At 44.6% G+C, this 17956-nt stretch overlaps 1 protein-coding gene across 13 annotated transcripts in view; it reads left to right on the top strand.

Moving 5' to 3' along the window:
- Positions 1-17956, top strand: part of TMEM131L (transmembrane 131 like) — a 173390-nt gene that overhangs the window by 33447 nt on the left and 121987 nt on the right. The window lies entirely within an intron of this gene.

Genomic DNA, 17956 nt, shown 5'->3' with positions numbered 1-17956 from the left:
GCATCTCATCATTCAGCTGGGGTGCCTCTCACGGCCACCCCGCCCCTAGCCCCCAAGGCAGCGCGCAGTCAGCCTGAGTCAGCCCCCTCTGCATGGATGTGTGTGTGCAGGGACCACGGCCGTGTCACACTTGGCCCCTCACTTTTGCCCAGGACTGATTTAAGATTGGACGTTATGAGGACAGTTTTGAAGGGATCACTTTTGGGGACTTGGAGGAACATCCTCCCCACGTCCCGAGAGCACCGCTGAGGCTGTGATGCCGGGCAGGAAGGTTGCAGAGTCCCGCAATGTCCCCGAGCTGCCGAACCAGACATACTGCCAGGGACTGTGCGCTTTGGGACGGTGGGTCTTATGAGTCACGTGAGAGAAACGCTCCTGTTTACCTTGTTTCGAGTTCGGCTTCGTGCTGCTTGAAGCTGAGAACATCCTGTTACACCTGTGTTTTAGGCGTTTCGTCTCCAGCCCCTAAGATAAACAGATCACAGACCCGAGACTCTCTCCCAGTTTGAAACTTTTTGCTCCATAGAATCGTCTGCCTAGAGAGTTAATTTGATTAAGTTAGGCCTTATATTTTGTTGTCCGTATTTTTAAAGATGTATTTTTGAAGTCTGCCTCTCAGAGCATTTTCCACACCATCGTTGAAACATGTCTACTGGTGCCACTGTGTCCTGTTCTATAAAAGAAAGTTAACTTGGGATTTGAACTCACAGCCTTCGTGTCTGACTCTTTGCGACTTCATGGACAGTAGCCTGCACCAGGCTCCTTCATCCATGGGATTTTCTAGGCAAGAGTACTGGAGTGGGTTGCCATTTCCTTTTCCAGGGAATCTTCCTGACCCAGGAATCAAACCCAGGTCTCCCGCATTGTAGGAAGATGATAGACAGACACTTTACCGTCTGAGCCACAAGGGAATCCCTGAAAGTGAAGTTGCTCAGTCGTATCCAGTTCTTTGCGACCCCGTGGACTGCAGCCTACCAGGCTTCTCAGTCCATGGGACTTTCCAGGCAAGAGTACTGGAGTGGGTTGTCATTTCCTTTTCCAGGGGATCTTCCCGACCCAGGGATCGAACCCAGTCTCCCGCGTTGTAGGCAGACACTTTACCCTCTCAGCCACCAGGGAAGCCTTGAAATTAGAAAGTGATGACAAACACCAGCGCCTGGATCATTATCTAAGACTGCTCTTTCCCACTTTTTACAATTTCATCTGTGTTCCCAGAGATGCCTCTCAAATTGCAGAAATTTCTTCTCTTGACACATTTCAAACGTAAAAGAAACGTGGAAACCTTGTAGAATGGACGCCTGACGCCGTATTTCCTGGATCCAGGTTCTGTTGGCAGTCTTAAAGCTTTTGATAGCAGAGGCCAGTGTTTAAGCATTTCGAAGTTGCTGGCTAAATTAAGAAAAGCACTGTGTTGCCTTCCCTGCCTTTTCACGTTTTCAGGTTTAAGGCAAAGCTCCTTTTCTGTCTGCCTGCCGTTCTCCGAGTCTGTGTAAGTTTGAGGGGCTGGCTGGGAGAGGAGAGTGGAGGCCAGAGGGAGAGCATCTTGCTTTATCCACACGCCCTGCCCAGTGGGTTCTGGGCAGAGACAAGGGTCCCCCAGGGGCCTGTGCAGGAAGCCCTTTCCCTCCAGCCCTTTATATCTTTTGCCCAAAGAGGGTGAGGGAGATGGTGAGCGGCCCTGCCCTGCTTGGAACTGTTCCTCAAAGTCCACTCTGGACAGAGAAGCAAGGTTGCCGCCGCAGAGCGGGGCCCAGGCCAACTCTCCGGCCCCTCCCTCTCGTTTCCGGCTCGCTGGTTCATTTGAAATCGTGGAACATGTGTGCTAGTGAATTGGTTCATAAAAGTGTTTTTTGCAGGATTCTGGGAGAGAGGCTGCCCATTCTTGAGTATGGGTATTGCACAGCCTACATGGGCATTGCACTGTGTGTGAGAGAGAAACGTGTGTGTATTTTTGAGGTGGGTAAGGAGGTAGAGGGTGAATACAGTTCTTTTAAACTCTGTCTTCACAAGATGCAAATTATTTCCTGCCTTAGTATGTATGCAGAGTGCAAACAAGGAAGAGTTGAAATGCCGTGGTCCTCTGGGACCCTAGGATCTTCTCACTCAGTCCTTCGGGGGAGGCTGGGGCTCCCACTTGCCCTCATGCTTTCCTTTTTCAGTCACTTTGGAACCTAATAGTTAGAAGCTGGAAATCAAGAAGTTGCCATTTGGAAGTTTACATGGCATATGCGAGAGAGTCACTGCAGTTGTATCAGCTTGGAGCTTTTGCCAGCCCTTCTTGGAAAAAAAAGCAGCCCTCTGGAGTTGAGAGAAATGTCCCGGTCCTGCACAGCCGGGCCAGCGCTGCGCTGTGCTGTGGCAGCCTGCTCCTGCTGTCTTTCCCTTGGAATGCAGTTTCAGTAGAGGACTTGGGCTGCCTCTGACTTTCCCAAACCTGTATCTGGCTTATCTTAGGCATTTCTTTTTTCTTCTGTGAGGATTGATATTTAGGGCTGGGCCAGGCCTAAATGCACGATTTCGTGGCTCTGAGACGACGCCTTATGCCTGGTGAGCGCTGGTCCCTTTCCCAGGGTTGGTGATGCAGAGATGCACACGCTGGAGCCGCTGCAGGCCCCTGGAGGTGTGGCAGCCGCCAGCGCTTGCCGTCCCCTCGGCTCCTACTACCAGGCCCAGGCACGTCCGCTGGAGCCTCAGGTCTGCTGGGAGTCGTCTGACCTCCTGCCTGTGAACAAGTCAGTCCTGCTATAGCGTCCTCTATGCTTGATTGGTTATTCAGCTTCGGCTTGGCTGCTCCTGGTGATGGGAAGTGCACCTCCTCCGAGGCTGGCTTCCCGTGGTTGCTGGGATGTCCTGAGCTGGGTTCCCATCCACTGGCTTGGCCTCCACCAGCTGCGTCCACGCAGCCTGAAGCCACGCAGAGCGAGGCAGCCCTGTCTGCTGGAGGACAGAGCTCTTCACAGGTTTGAGAGACAGTTGTCAAATCTCATCTCTTGATTGAACATCTCCAGGCTAAATTATTCCTCGTTGTTTTTTAGCTCTGATGTTAACTTGATCAGAACATTGTTTTGAGAGTTTGGCCAGTCCTGGGTAAAGGAATTCAGTTGAGATCTGAACGGTACCACATGGAGAGAACTTATTTTTGTCTGGACTCTCTTTGTTTTAATGAAGCCTAAGAATTTCATTAGCTCATCTGCATAGTCCCTTCCCTCTTAGACTGTGTTGATCTTACGGCCAGAGGAAAACAGGACCAAATGCAAAACGAAACAAAAGCCTTTAAGCCTTTCTTTTTCTCGTATCGTTTTTCTTCTTTTTGCCAGTTCTCTTTCTTAATATATACTCACGTAGTCAACTGCCCTTTTTAAAAAAATAACACTTTAAATGTAAGTATTTGCATTGGGTCTTATAAGGTTTCATCCAGTTGATTTGGACCTGTACTAGCCTGTTGAGCCAAAAGAAAATTATACACATGCACACACACACACACACACACACACAGAGGCAGTTTTTCCCCCTAGTTGTGAAAACTGAGTCCCAAATGACCATGTGACTTAGTCTCCTCTCTCTCCCCAGACCTCATTTAATATGACAGGATAGAAATTTAAAAGGTAGAAAAAGCCCACAGTATACAAGTGTTTGGGGGAGGAGTTACCAGTTGATAAGAAATTTCTAAAAAGTCCTGGAAGATTGAAAATAGATGAAGATGGTGACTGATGAAGCAGACCAAGGAAAGCCTACAACCTGGCTCTGAAGGGATCCGCCAGGCATACTGTGGGTCTTCAGAACAGTAAGGAGAAAAGGATGGTTCTTGAAGGCTTCTCTTGGGAGGCATTGGAGACTGGTGGGGAACAGGTCGGGTCACTAGTGAAGACACGGCAGAGGGACTTCTGGTCAACCCGTGCAGGATGGCTAATGCGGGCGTGGGACTTATAATGCCCACCTCACGCGCCTGTGGAAAGTATTCCGTAGTGTGTGCAGAGCGTCCACTCTATTTTCCTGGGGCATGGTGGGCGCTGCCCGGGTGTGTGCAGACGTCACTGCTGTTCTTACTATCACTGCGTCTGCTCAGCTCCCTAGGGAAGCGGTGTATTAGGGCCAGGATCAGCTTCATGAGACAAACTCGGTGGCATAAACAGGGTAGCAGTGGGGTAAACAGGACAGACGTCTGCCTTGAGGCTGCTCACTGAGAGTCCAGTGGGCAGATCAGGGCTGATGTGATGGTTCCGTGCTGGGGGTCCTGTTCGTGTCTGCCCCATGGAGGAGGAGGGTGCTGCAGGAGCTTTTGGCTACCCCCTCTCCCAGGTCATTTCCTGGAGGTAGTCCCCAAATTTCAACACATTTCTAGAGCTTAGTCACGTGACTGCATCTCAGTTGCAGGATAGGCTGGGGAAACGAGTGTTCTACAGCCATATGCCAAGTTAAGCATTTCTTTTAAGGAGGAAGGAAAAAACACGCTGTTGGTAGCCAGCATCTTCCTTGTCGTCAATTTTTACTTGTCAGTAACTGCAAGGAGATCCACCCAGTCCATCCTGAAGGAGATCAGCCCTGGGTGTTCGTTGGAAGGAATGATGCTAAAGCTGAAACTCCAGTACTTTGGCCACCTCATGCGAAGAGTTGACTCATTGGAAAAGACTCTGATGCTGGGAGGGATTGGGGGCAGGAGGAGAAGGGGACGACAGAGGATGAGATGGCTGATGGCATCACCGACTTGATGGTCGTGAGTCTGAGTGAACTCTAGGAGTTGGTGATGGTCAGGGAGGCCTGGTGTGCTGTGATTCATGGGGTCGCAGAGAGTCGGACACGACTGAGTGACTGAACTGAACTGAACTGAAAAGCAAGAGTTCCGAAAAACAGCTATTTCTGCTTTATTGACTACGCCAAAGCCTTTAACTCTGTGGATCACAACAAACTGTGGAAAATTCTTCGAGAGATGGGAATACAGACCACCTGACCTGCCTCTTGAGAAACTTATATGCAGGTCAGGAAGCAACAGTTAGAACTGGACATGGAACAACAGACTGGTTCCAAATAGGAAAAGGAGTACGTCAAGGCTGTGTATTGTCACCCTACTTATTTAACTTATATGCAGAGTACATCATGAGAAACGCTGAACTGGAAGAAACACAAGCTGGAATCAAGATTGCTGGGAGAAATATCACTAACCTCAGATATGCAGATGACACCACCCTTACGACAGAAAGTGAAGAGGAACTAAAAAGCCTGTTGATGAAAGTGAAAGAGGAGGGTGAAAAAGTTGGCTTAAAGCTCAACATTCAGAAAACGAAGATCATGGCATCTGGTCCCGACACTTCATGGGAAGTAGATGGGGAAACAGTGGAAACAGTGTCAGACTTTATTTTTTGGGGCTCCAAAATCCCTGCAGATGGTGACTGCAGCCATGAAATTGAAAGACGTTTACTCCTTGGAAGGAAAGTTATGACCAACCTAGATAGCATATTGAAAAGCAGAGATATTACTTTGCCAACAAAGGTCCATCTAGTCAAGGCCATGGATTTTCCAGTGGTCATGTATGGATGTGAGAGTTGGACTGTGAAGAAAGCTGAGCACTGAAGAATTGATGCTTTTGAACTGAGGTGTTGGAGAAGACTCTTGAGAGTCCCTTGGACTGCAAGGAGATCCAGCCAGTCCATCCTAAAGGATATCAGTCCTGGGTGTTCATTGGAAGGACTGATGGTGAAGCTGAAATTCCAGTACTTTGGCCACCTCATGCGAAGAGTTGACTCATTGGAAAATACTGTAATGCTGAGAGGGATTGGAGGCAGGAGAAGGGGACGACCAAGGATGAGATGGCTGGATGGCATCACGGACTCGATGGACGTGAGTCTGAGTGAACTCCGGGAGTTGGTGATGGACAGGGAGGCCTGGCGTGCTGTGATTCATGGGATCGCAAAGAGTCGGACATGACTGAGCGACTGAACTGAATCAGATCCCAAACTTCTGGAATATAAGATTGGTTTCACTTCTTTGGGATGTCACACAAAGGTTCATTGACATATTAACTTATAAGTTGGTTGATTTATGAGTTATGTGTTAAACCAGGCATTAAACCACAGAAGCTTATAATATGGCTGAAATTCATTTAAATGAGCTCCACTGAAAAAGTTCATGTGAGCATTACTTTTGAAGGGAGCTGCTGATAAGGAGCACATTGGAAATGACTGAGATGGTCTTGTGAAGCTGGTATCAGTTATGCTGTCCTTCTGGTATGGAGACAGTTTGCACAGACTGCTTGGACTGACAGGCGCTTACCCTGGTCAGTATTTGTTAACTTCTTGTGATTTGGTCCCTCTGCCCTGGGAGTGCTCTGAGTCTCCATCATCACTCCTGGGAAATCTGCATCTTAGATTTTTCACATTATTCCCGTGTGTTAGGAGGATGACCATGGGGTCCATGACCCTTTTCCTAGAGATGAAATTTCTAGAAAGCCAGTTACTACAAAGTCTCATCTTGTAGGATGTTTTTGTGTGTGTGTGTGTTTTTTTTTTCAGCCTTCCTGGCTATGTTTATTTCTCTTGACCCAAATACTTGAGATTTGTTTTTAGTTGGAAAAGCTCAGAGATGCCTCAAGGTTAATCTTAAACTATATACACTGTATATTGAAGCTAAAGACCTAATTTCATTTTCTTAAACTTAACTTGAAGAGTACTTTTTCACTTAGGAAATTTCTCTAGAACTGTTAACACTTAGCAAATGTTCATGGGATGTTTTCCATTGCTATAGCTTTCTTGTTCAGTTCACTTTTTCCCTTACAGCTTTTTAGAATGCAAGAGAATTTTCACATTTCAGGGATTTGGTTATTATTCCTTCTTGCCCTTGGAGCACAACATAGCTTTTAAACATATGCCGGGACAGGACTAACCATATTAAGTAGGGTAGAATGGAGTAGGCTAAGTGGCGCAAATGGAAAGCTATTTAAAACACGGCAGAATGAGTAGATTCTGTCTCAGTGACTGTCGTTTTCAAATTCAGTCATTATTTATACTACATTCTATTTAAAGCAAGTTACTAGGATATAGCTTTGAAAGAATTGTTAGGATATATATGGGATAAACCGAAATACTAAATAGTTAAGAAAAAGTGTTAGGTGTGTATTAAATTCATGCTTTAATTCAGTTTTGTGGCCAGAGCCAGGACAAGGATCAAGGGAACCTGGGTCCTGCCCCTTGCTGGTGATATGACTTGGGGCAAGTCATTTGACTGCTGAGTTTACTTCACCACAAGCAAAATGAGGCTAATTGTGTACCTTGCCAGCTTCACTGTAAGAATTTGGTACTATGCTGGTTATGGAAGTGCTTTGAAAATGATTGAGGGTCGTGAGTGTAAGGTCATGTTAATGGAAGAATCACAGCTGAGACTAGAAGCAAATCTTTAATAAGGAAGAGAAAACAAAACTTACTGCTTTTCAGTAATATATATGTATATAGAAGTCTTTGCTTTTTAGTGAATAATGAAAGCTAAATGCATTGGTTGGTTGTATTTTATCCTAAGCAAGGAAAATATTGACTTGTTAGAATAATTATTTTGGGTCTTGGTTAATCGGAGTTGTAATACTAGCTTATATTATAAGTGATGGTTTTTTGTGTTTTCATTCATTCCATGAACTAGCAAAAAGTTCTTTTAAGAAAGGTATCAGATTTTCTCCTGTCAAAAGCCTGTTTTTACAAATGAGTGAAATTCAGGGTATATGAAAAACAGAATTGTTGACTCCGAGCCTCTTCATCACTTCATCCTGACGTGATGGCTTTGTCGAGGACAGATGTGCTCACTTAAACCTTCGCTCGTTTTCCGGAGTGAGCAGCGTTGCTGAGCAGCGACAGAGCTTGGGGCTCCAGGGGCCTGGGAGGGGGTGGCTGGGGCTGCCAGGAGCGCCCTGTAGCGTGTAGGGCACGTGTCCGGGGACCTTGGAGAGGGGTCAGCACAACCTACGTGTGTTTTTGTCCATAAATAGTTGCAAGTAATACCTGTCTGTAATCAGCTTCTCAACTCTAAATTCATTCTTCAATTATAATGTGAGTGTACACACATTTGTACAACCAACCAATGAATTAGAATTTGAAAGCATGTTATGTACTGAAAAGGAAAAGAAAAATGTTAAGTCATAATTCTCAGTATTTAGGCTCTTATTCTGTTTGGAAAAATGAGTTGTAAGCCTCATGACACATCAGTGGTATGAGAGAGTACCCTAAGTTTATTGCCCGCTAATATATCTCATGCCACTAAAATGAAGTGAACAATAAAATAATAAGGATTCAGAAAAATGGGGGTAAGAGAGAGACTCATCAGTGAACAGGAGAGAACTTGAGAGGAATCAAATCAATTTGGGCATCAACTTGGAAGCAAGACCCAGAATTCTGCCAGGGCACCTCTGGCCAGAGCAGAGGGGTTTTATTGGTGTGGCAAACATAAGTCATATGGGTGTGTTATACCAGGTTTTGGTAGTTGCTTAGTGTTGGCTGTGCTGGGGTCTTTGTTGCTGTGGGCTTTCCCCTAGTTGTGACAGCTCTTCTCTAGTTGCTGTGTGCAGGCTTTTCGTTGTGGGGACTTTTGTGGAGCATGGACTCGGGTGCATGCAGCCTCAGTAGTGCTTGCAGCCTCAGTAGCTGTGGCTTCAGGGCTCTGGAGCTCAGGCTTAGTAGTTAACGGCGCACAGGCTTAGTTGGTTCGAGACCAGCAGGATCTTCATGGATCAGGGATCGAGCCTGTGTCTCCTGTCTTGGCAGGCAAATTCTTTACCACTGAGCCACCAGGGCAGGTTGAATTCTTGTGTGAGGAATTAAAACTTTTTCATGAAGCAAAAAGGATCAGGGAAAAAGTGAAGTAGAAGATGACATGTTTGATTGGATTGTGAAGGAGAAATACAGAGTTGTTTGGTGGTACTAATATTTAAAATCCAGGAAAACTTTCCAAAAATAAAACAAGACTTGAATTTGTGAATTGGAAGAGCCTGTCAAGTACCTGGGGAAATTAACCCAAAAAGATCAAATTGGAGATATATTCTAAAGAAAAAGTATTAGACTTCAAAGAAAAGAGAAAAAAAAAAATTCTCAAGGACTCCTTGCAAAAAAGATGGAAAAAGGCACAAGGGCAATAAGGATTTGCTCATCATCTCATTCCTCAAAATGACACATTAAAAGCAAGGCCACAGTGGAGCGGCATTTGCAAAAGATCTTAAAATGATAATCATGGATTTATATCCAGACAGGCTGCCCTTCAAGTATCAAAGCTAGAAAACCAGTTTTAAACATACACAGCCTCAGGAAGTTTTGCATCTTTGTGCCCTTGTGGAGGAGTTTTTGAGAGAATGAACTTCATTTAACCAAGAAGTGTCTGGGGAAGCTTTAGTAAGATGATTGAGGGTGAGTGTTTTGTATTGTATTTGCAGATTTAAGACTGAAATGGAGGAGGAGGCAGGATGGGAGAGTGAAAGCCACCCCCAGAACTGTAACTGGAAGCTCTTGGCAGTGGTTTCTGTCTCCCTGTGGGTTCCCAGAAGCAGATGCTGAGCTGAAGTTTGGTGTGAGGGATATTTATGAAGGATTAACGCCTGTGGAAGGGAGGGGGCAGAAGCAGGGTGGGGCAGAGGGAGGAGCCAGTTGCCCAGTGGGTCTGTGGAGTCTTGGCCGGCACTCCAGGGAGCTTCAGAGTGTTTATGGCCCATTGGAGTGGTCCAGGCTTGGGCTGAAAGAATTGGGCCCTTGTCCCCCATCTCCATCAATCAGTGGGTGTGGCCTGCCCTTTGAAGGGCGTGTTTTGAAGGGTGGTCCAGGCAGACCCTGCAGGCCCTGGAGACTGTCTGCCCACCGCACTCTGGTGGTGCATCTCCACGCCCACCATCCTTTTCTTTCGTAGAAGACTGTGGTCAAAGTGATCATTTAGAAAGATGAATTTTCTCTCGTTGCCGTCGACCCCTGTTCTTTTTGTGGTTTCCCTGAATCTTCTGAACATCTTCTTCATATCTGGGTATCTCTCTGTATTGTGAATTCTGACTTTCCCTAGAGAATGCACAACAAACCCCCCAAACCGAAGAACCCCTCACACTGTATTACCAGCCTCTCTTGCTGTTGGGCTGCAGATGTTTGATCTGAGTGTTGCCAGCTAGAGTGTGAGCCCCTGGCAAGACTTGGATTTGAAACTGAAGTGTGGAAAACGCCAGCAGGACTGGAAATGCCCATTTGATGCTGGTGTGGCTTCTGATCTCAGCAGAGCTGGGTGTTTCTGGCTCCCTTACAGGACCGAGCCTGTACTGTGGTTCAGCCTAGGTCCTAGGCCTGGGGTGACAGCTTCGTCCTCTGCTGCAGAAATGCCTGTGAAACATAGAGAATGGATTCTGTGATTGGCAGCTAAGAGCCTGACGACACGCACACAGCGGATTGTGCAGAAGCCCGCGTGGGCCAGGGGGTCAGCCAAAAGACACTGAGCACAGTCCAGGGGAAGCTGGTAAAGGCCTGACCTAGGGTGGACTTGGTAGAACCTGAGTGGGTTTAAGAGAGTATAAAAGAAGCAATGAGTCACATTTAATGATGGTCAGACAAGAAATTGATGGGAAAAAATCAGATAGCACTCAGCATTGCCTCTCCGGATTGGATTTGGGTGTGATGGGGATGTTCGGGTGTGTGGAAGTGACAGCGAGGCAGACATAGTTTTCAGCTTTTACCCCGCCATGGGTTGTGTTCACTGTCTGCTTACAGTGTTTTCATAATTTTAACAACGAGAGCTCTGAGGTTAGAGCTGGAAGGATTAGAAAAGTTGGGGTGTGAAAGTATCAAATTTTAATCTGTGTATTATACCTCTCTTTGAGCATGTTATGTTAACATGTTTTTTAGTCTGAGAAGTCAAATGAAAGAAGGCAATGAAGACTGGAATTGTATAGTTAGAAAATTATATGGATGTGCCTCCCATTTGAATCCTAGATTCAGAACTTGTAAAGCACAGTTACTGAGTTTCCCCTGTGCATCAAATGATGCGCTAAGTTTTGTAAATGTTTTCTCATTTAATACTTTCTTCTCACCTCTATATTGAAGATAATATTATTCACTGAATACATTCCCAGCACACACTGATTAAAGATGTCTCCTATAGGTTTCCTTGAATTAAACATTTGATTTAATGTTTACTCTAAATGGCCTCTTTTAAATAACTTAAAAACTTTGTATAGAACTCTATCATGCTTTTAAAATGATTAGTAATACATCATAAAATTAAAATTTATGATGTATGACTGTTTGGATTAATCTACAAGTTAATTTTTGGGTTAATCTATAAATCAAGAATATACATCACACTTCCATAATAAAGAAATTTTGATATTTAGGTATTAATTCGTGTAGTGGTTCTCAATCCCGACTGCACTTTAGAATCACCTGGGGAGTCAAAAAAAAAAAAAAAAAAAAGCTAATGATGCTCCTGGCCACTTGGTAAAGTAACTGAATCAGGATGTGGGCAGCCAGAGTCGAAACTGCTGCCCCAAGATTGCTTTTGTAACAGACCGGCGGCTGCCTTTATGGTGCCTTTGTTCTCCTCTTGCTCAGTGGAATATGATCTGTCGGGAAAGGCACCACATGTTTATTTTGTAGAAGTCTACTTTTTCATTTAAAGTTGACGGCATGTCTGATGATGTGAGAGGGTGTGAAAACACTCAGCCTTACATTGTAATTTAGATACCTGACTCTCCTTTATCGAAGAATGAGTGTATGAAACAGCCCAGATTAGAATCAGACTTGGGGTAATTTTTTCTTAATCTCTACCCTGTGCTGCTTAGAGCTGCGGCCTTCAGAGCCAGGAGGATACACGCCTGGTGAAGCCTTTTCCCCTGGATGTACTGGCACCTGTCGTTTAAAGGGAATCCGTTTCAGATTCTTCAGTCATGAGTGTGACGAGCCTTAAAATCAGCCTGCCTGAGAACGTGCCTGTGGCCCAGGTGGCCTGCTTCTTACAAAATTATTGCCTCTCACCTAGCTCTCACCATCTGATGCCCAGCAAAGGGACGATCACACAGCTGGTGTGACTGCTGAAAGTGAATGACTCTAAGCACTGGGTGAAAGGTCCTCTGCAAATAAGTTCCCCATTTACTTTCAGTAAAATTGAAAGGAGGCTCACTGAGTGCTCAGCTGAGAAAACTCGAATATCACTGCCATGGAGGCGCAGTATTTTTCTTTGCAGGAAAAATCTTTTTCTGTTTCCATTTGCCTGTTGATGTGCGCTCCTCTTCTCAGTGCGTGCATTTGTAAGAACTAAACACAATCTTAAATTGCATGCGGCATCTTGTCTTATTCCAGTAATAAGTAATAATCTCCTACACGGAATAAGCTCACGGGAGGGGGAGTACCATCCATGTCATTCAGATGTACATTTCCAATAACATTTTACTTAGAGTAATTTGTGATATTTCTTTGGTCAATTTTGTCCTTACAATACTAACGGTATTTACCTCAGTTTAGAAGAAACTTTTAAGACGGATTTTTATGGTTAGATATGTAAATCTCAAATTATTTACAGGTGTTTGAGGTGTGAGGGACTTTAATGCATAAAAGTGTATTGAGATTCAGTCTAGTCTGGGGAGAGTGGACTGGGAAGATGAACTCAAGGAGAAAGGAAAATTATGTACAGTTGCCAACTCTTAGTTGATTCGTTTACTTTTTAGATATATCTTGGTAGAAGACGATAGAATTTAGACTGGAAGAGATATATTTAAAAGTGATATAATAGTTTCATTTAAAACAATATTCACAATAAGTAAGACGTTATCTTCTCTGCAACCACTTAGAATGACAGTGTGAGGTTTTAAATGTTAACTTCAAAACGTGTGGAGTACACAGCTTTTCCAAATCCTTTTTGGGATTATGCAAACAAAAATGTGAAGGCCCATCACAGGGGCAAGGATGAGGAGGAAGACGTCATTTATTTTCTTATTTTTTCTTTAGGTAAAATACCTGGAAAGATGACACAGCTCTGTATTTTTAAAGTGTGTCAGGAGTATTTTAACAAAAAAGGACAGCTGCCAACTATTAATATGGTGTTCAAAAATGCTCACTCTTCTTTGTTTTTAAAGATCGCTCAACTTTTCCAGGCCTAGTCTTCTCTGAGCCTTTGCCGATAACATTCCTGATATCCCCCTGTCATCTGCCCTCCTGTTCAGAGAATGTCTTCCAGTTTAGATATGCAGGTGCTTTGCATGTATCAGCAGATATTACTGGGGTTTTACCTCACCAGCTTGTCACGCTCAGGTATGCCTTTATCTTTGGCTGATTTTCATTTTTATCTGCTGGTTCTCATTATCAAGGAGTCTAGACAGATTGGGAATGCCTGAAGCAGCAGATGTGGCCCTGGAGAAAGTCAGGGTGCTCTGGGACCTCCTGCTGCAAGCTGTTTGTGGGTGCAGATATTCAGTGTCGCGGTGATGTGAGGGGGAATTGGTGTCTGCCTTTTCCTGACGCCATTACCTGAGCACGTTTGTGTGCTCATTAGAGAGGACTGTGAGATTTGACTGCCAGACGCTAATTCTTTTGGTTCTAGGTCTTGAGGAGGTAGGATTGGATCTCTATCTTTTTTGAATTGTTTGACAATTTGGAAAGATACTATAATCAAAATATACTTAATAAAAAAGTAAATTGAAGATTGGAAAAGGAGAGAACGCATTTGGTTCCATTATGTGAGCAGATCCGGTATTGGGAACACAGCATAGGTATGCTTGACTGGGACCGTGTGAAGTCGCTCAGTCGTGTCCGACTCTTGTGACCCCATGGACTGCAGCCCACCAGGCTCCTGTGTCCATGGGACTCTCCAAGCAAGAGTGCTGGAGTGGGCTGCCGTTTCCTTCTCCAGGGGATCTTCCCGATCCAGGGATTGAATCCGGGTCTTGCGCATTGCAGACGGACGCTTTACCGTCTAAACCATCAGGGAAGCCCGTTTTCTTGCTTATTCTCTGACTTTCAGTACTGAGTTTGCATAGTATTGCGGAAGCTGTCATAATATAAAATATTTAATAATAAATGTAACACTTGTAAAGTTGGTCTCCATTCAAATATGCCTTCCTGCTTAATACCAGCTTCTGTTCCATCAAGTTCTCTTCTGATTGGTAGCCAGTGTCTGAGCTCACAACTGAAGAAGAGAAAATTGACATAGATGATATGTTTGATGCTTCAGAAGAGGGTCGTTTAAATGTCAGAGCATAAAGGCATGCCCTTAATATTTAATTAAAATTATGTTTAGTGAAAATAATATTTAATGTTTAATGAAAATTAATATAGCCCTTAAACGTTTTAGCAAAAATTACTTCTGTCATATCATGCTAGTATTCGTCAGGAATTATACTAAAGATTCTCAACTTCTGACTTTGTTTCTACTGAGATTTAGGGCATGGTTAGGATTATAACAGAATTTATTAAATATGAAACGTTTATTTTTATAGCTTCTTGCTTTGAAGGTTAAAGTCCCAGATAAGTCTGTTTCTTTTTTTTTTTTTTCCTCTCTCTCTCACTTTTGTGGACTTTAAATGGATTCCTTTGAGCTCTTTTTTTTTTTTTTTTTCAGGTATCAGTTGCCCCTTGGATATGGCCAAGTATAAGCTTTGGAAGCGTAAACCTAGGTTTGAATCCCGGTTTAGCCCCTTGCCCTGGGCAACCTTGGTCAAATAAATCCGTGCACGCTTCGATTTCCTTCTTTTAAAAGGGGGCTGCTGATACCTTTCCCAGAGCGTGCTGAGAGTGCGAGCTCTGCTCCCAGTGCACTGAGCTGGAGGCGGTCGTCGAGAAAGTGCCCTGTTACTCTTGGACCTTGCTTACTTTGCTCTTGGCATTTGTCTCAGCTATCGTGATCCCTACTTCTTACATGCTGAGAAACGAGTCAGCAATGCGTAGTGGTGTCAGTTCGGTTCAGTCGCTCAGTCGTGTCCACACACGTGGACCGCAGCACGCCAGGCCTCCCTGTCCATCACCAACTCCTGGAGCCTACTCAGACTCACATCCATCCAGTCGGTGATGCCATCCAACCGTCTCATCCCGTCATCCGCTTCTCTTGCTTTCAATCTTTCCCAGAATCAGGGTCTTTTCCATTGAGTTGGTTCTTCGCATCAGGTGGCCAGAGTCCTGGAGTTTCAGCTTTAGCATCAGTGAATATTCAATGAATATTCAGGACTGATTTCCTGTAGGATTGACTGGTTGGATCTCCTTGCAGTCCAAGGGCCTCTCAAGAGTCTTCTCCAACATCACAGTTTTAAAGCATCAATTCTTCGGCGCTCGGCTTTTTTTATAGTCCAGCTCTCAAATCCGCACATGACTACTGGAAAAACCATAGCTTTGACTGCTGCTGCTGCTGCTGCTAAGTTGGCTTCAGTCGTGTCCGACTCTGTGCAGCCCCATAGATGGCAGCCCACCAGGCTCCTCTGTCCATGGGATTCTCCAGGCAAGAACACTGGAGTGGGTTGCCATTTCCTTCTCCAGTGCATGAAAGTGAAAAGTGAAAGTGAAGTCACTCAGTCGTGTCCGACTTAGCGACCCCATGGACTGCAGCCCACCAGGCTCCTCCATCCATGGGATTTTCCAGGCAAGACTACTGGAGTGGGGTGCCATTGCCTTCTCCATAGCTTTGACTAGATGGACCTTTGTTGGTAAAGTAATGTGTTTGCTTTTTAATATGCTGTCTAGGTTGGTCATAGCCTTTCTTCCAAGGAGCAACCGTCTTTTAGTTTCATGGCTGGAGTCACCATCTGCAGTGATCTTGGAGCCCCCAAAAATGAAGTCTCTCACTGTTTCCACTATTTCTCCCTCTATTTGCCATGAGGTGATGGGACCAGATGCCATGATCTTAGTTTTCTGAATGTTGAGCTTTAAGCCAACTTCTTCACTCTCCTCTTTCACTTTCATCAAGAGGCTCTTTAGCTCTTCACTTTCTGCTATAAGGGTGGTGTCATCTGCGTGTCTGAGGTTATTGATATTTCTCCCGGCAATCTTGGCAACAGTGGGAGGCCATGTTTCTGTTTTCAAAATGGAAATCATTTTTAACTTTAAAGATTATAATAATAGCTGGGCTTCCCTGGTGGTTCAGCTGGTAAAAATCCGCCTGCAATGCGGGAGACCTGGGTTCAATCCCTGGGTTGGGAAGAGCCCCTGGAGACCGGAAAGGCTACCCACTCCAGTATTTTGGCCTGGAGAATTCCACAGACTGTATAGTCCATGGGGTCACGAAGAGCTGGACGCGGCTGAGTGACTTTCACTTCATTCAGTTCAGTTCAGTTCAGTCACTCAGTTGTGTCCGACTCTTTGCGACCCCATGGACTGCAGCACGCAAGGCCTCCTTGTCCATCACAGGCTGCTGGAGTCCACCCAAACCCATGTCTGTTGAGCCAGTAGCTGATTTTTAAGTGCTTGCTTCATGATGGGTTTGTGGGCGCATGCCTGTTCTCAGTCGCTCAGTTGTGTCCAACTCTTTGTGACCCCATGGACTGTAGCTGTCCAGGCTCTTCTGTCCATGGGATTCTCCAGGCAAGAATACTGGAGTGGGTTGCCATTTCCTTCTCCAGGAGATCTTCGCGACCCAGGAATTGAACCTGTGTCTCCTGCATTGGCAGGCAGATTCTTTACAACTGTGCCACCTGGGAAGCAACCCCGTTACATTTTAAATCTCATTTACTGCTTTGAAAAAGCTATAAGTTAGATGCTGTTAAAATAAATGGGTACTGCTGCTATCCTCATTTAGTAATTGGAAACCAAAGTTAAAGTTAGTACTAACTCAAGCTTGCCCAGCTGGTGTTAATTTTTTCTTAGAAAATATTATGGAATATAAAGAAAATTAAAGCCACATAAATATGGAAATACATACTGTATTTTTAAAAATAGCAACTATATATATATATAGAGAGATATCTGAATATATATATATATATAATATATATGTACTGAATCACTTTGCTCTACACCAGAAACTAACACAACATTGAAAATCAATTATAAGTGGAAATGGGTGGGAGAGGGTTGGGAGTTGGGATTAGCAGATACTAAGTGGCATATATAGATATAGATAAATAACAAGGTCCTACTATATAGCACAGGGAACTATATTCAATTTTCTGTGCTAAGCCAGAATGGGAAAGGATATGAAAAAGAATATATATATATATGTAAATGTGTGTATGTGTGTAACTGAGTCACTTTGCTGTACAGCAGTAGTTAACACATAGTTCAGTTATACTTCAATAAAAAACAAATTTAAAGAAACATTTTTAAAAAGTAGCTGTATTAATAAATAAAAAAGTTAAATAGCAAAAAAAAAAAAAAAAGCAGCTGTGCTGAGCTGTAGCTCACGCGGTGCCTTGTAAATGCACCCTGGTAAGGTGTGCAGTTCAGGGGCTGTTAGTCTATAGCAGTTGTGCAGCTAGCCCCGCTGTCTAATTTTAGAGCATGCTCATTGCCCTGAAGAGAAGCGTCACGCCCGTTTCCCGTCACTTCTGGTCCCTCCGCTCCAGCCCCTGACGACTGCTCCCTAGTCTGCCCTCTGTCTCTGCAGACCTGGGTTCTGAGTATTTCACATGAATGGAATCGTGTCCTGTCCGGTCAGCCTTGTGAGCAGCCCCTTCGTTTAGCGTGATGTTCGCAAGCTTTCCCAGGCTGTGGCGTCTGTCAGGGCTGCTCTCCTCTGTGTTACCAAACAATGTGCCTTCATGTGGAGGTACCGTCTTCTGTCTGTTCATTCATCAGTTGACGTACATTCGGATATTTCAAGCTCTTGACTCATGAATAATGCTGCTGTGAACATTGGTGTACAGGTTTTTGTGTGGACATATGTTTTTAATTCTGTTAAGTATATAAGAGTGGATTTGCTAGTTCCTATGGTAACTCTATGTGTAACATTTTGAGGAGCTGCTAAGCTGTTTTCCGAAGCGTCTGCCTCCTTTTACATTCCTTCCAGTAGTGAACAAGGGTTCTGATTTCTCTACATCTTCACC

Source organism: Ovis aries, chromosome 17 (genome assembly GCF_016772045.2).
Source record: "Ovis aries strain OAR_USU_Benz2616 breed Rambouillet chromosome 17, ARS-UI_Ramb_v3.0, whole genome shotgun sequence".
In the NCBI taxonomy this organism is placed as follows: domain Eukaryota; kingdom Metazoa; phylum Chordata; class Mammalia; order Artiodactyla; family Bovidae; genus Ovis; species Ovis aries.
This window is presented reverse-complemented; position numbering and strand designations above follow the sequence as displayed.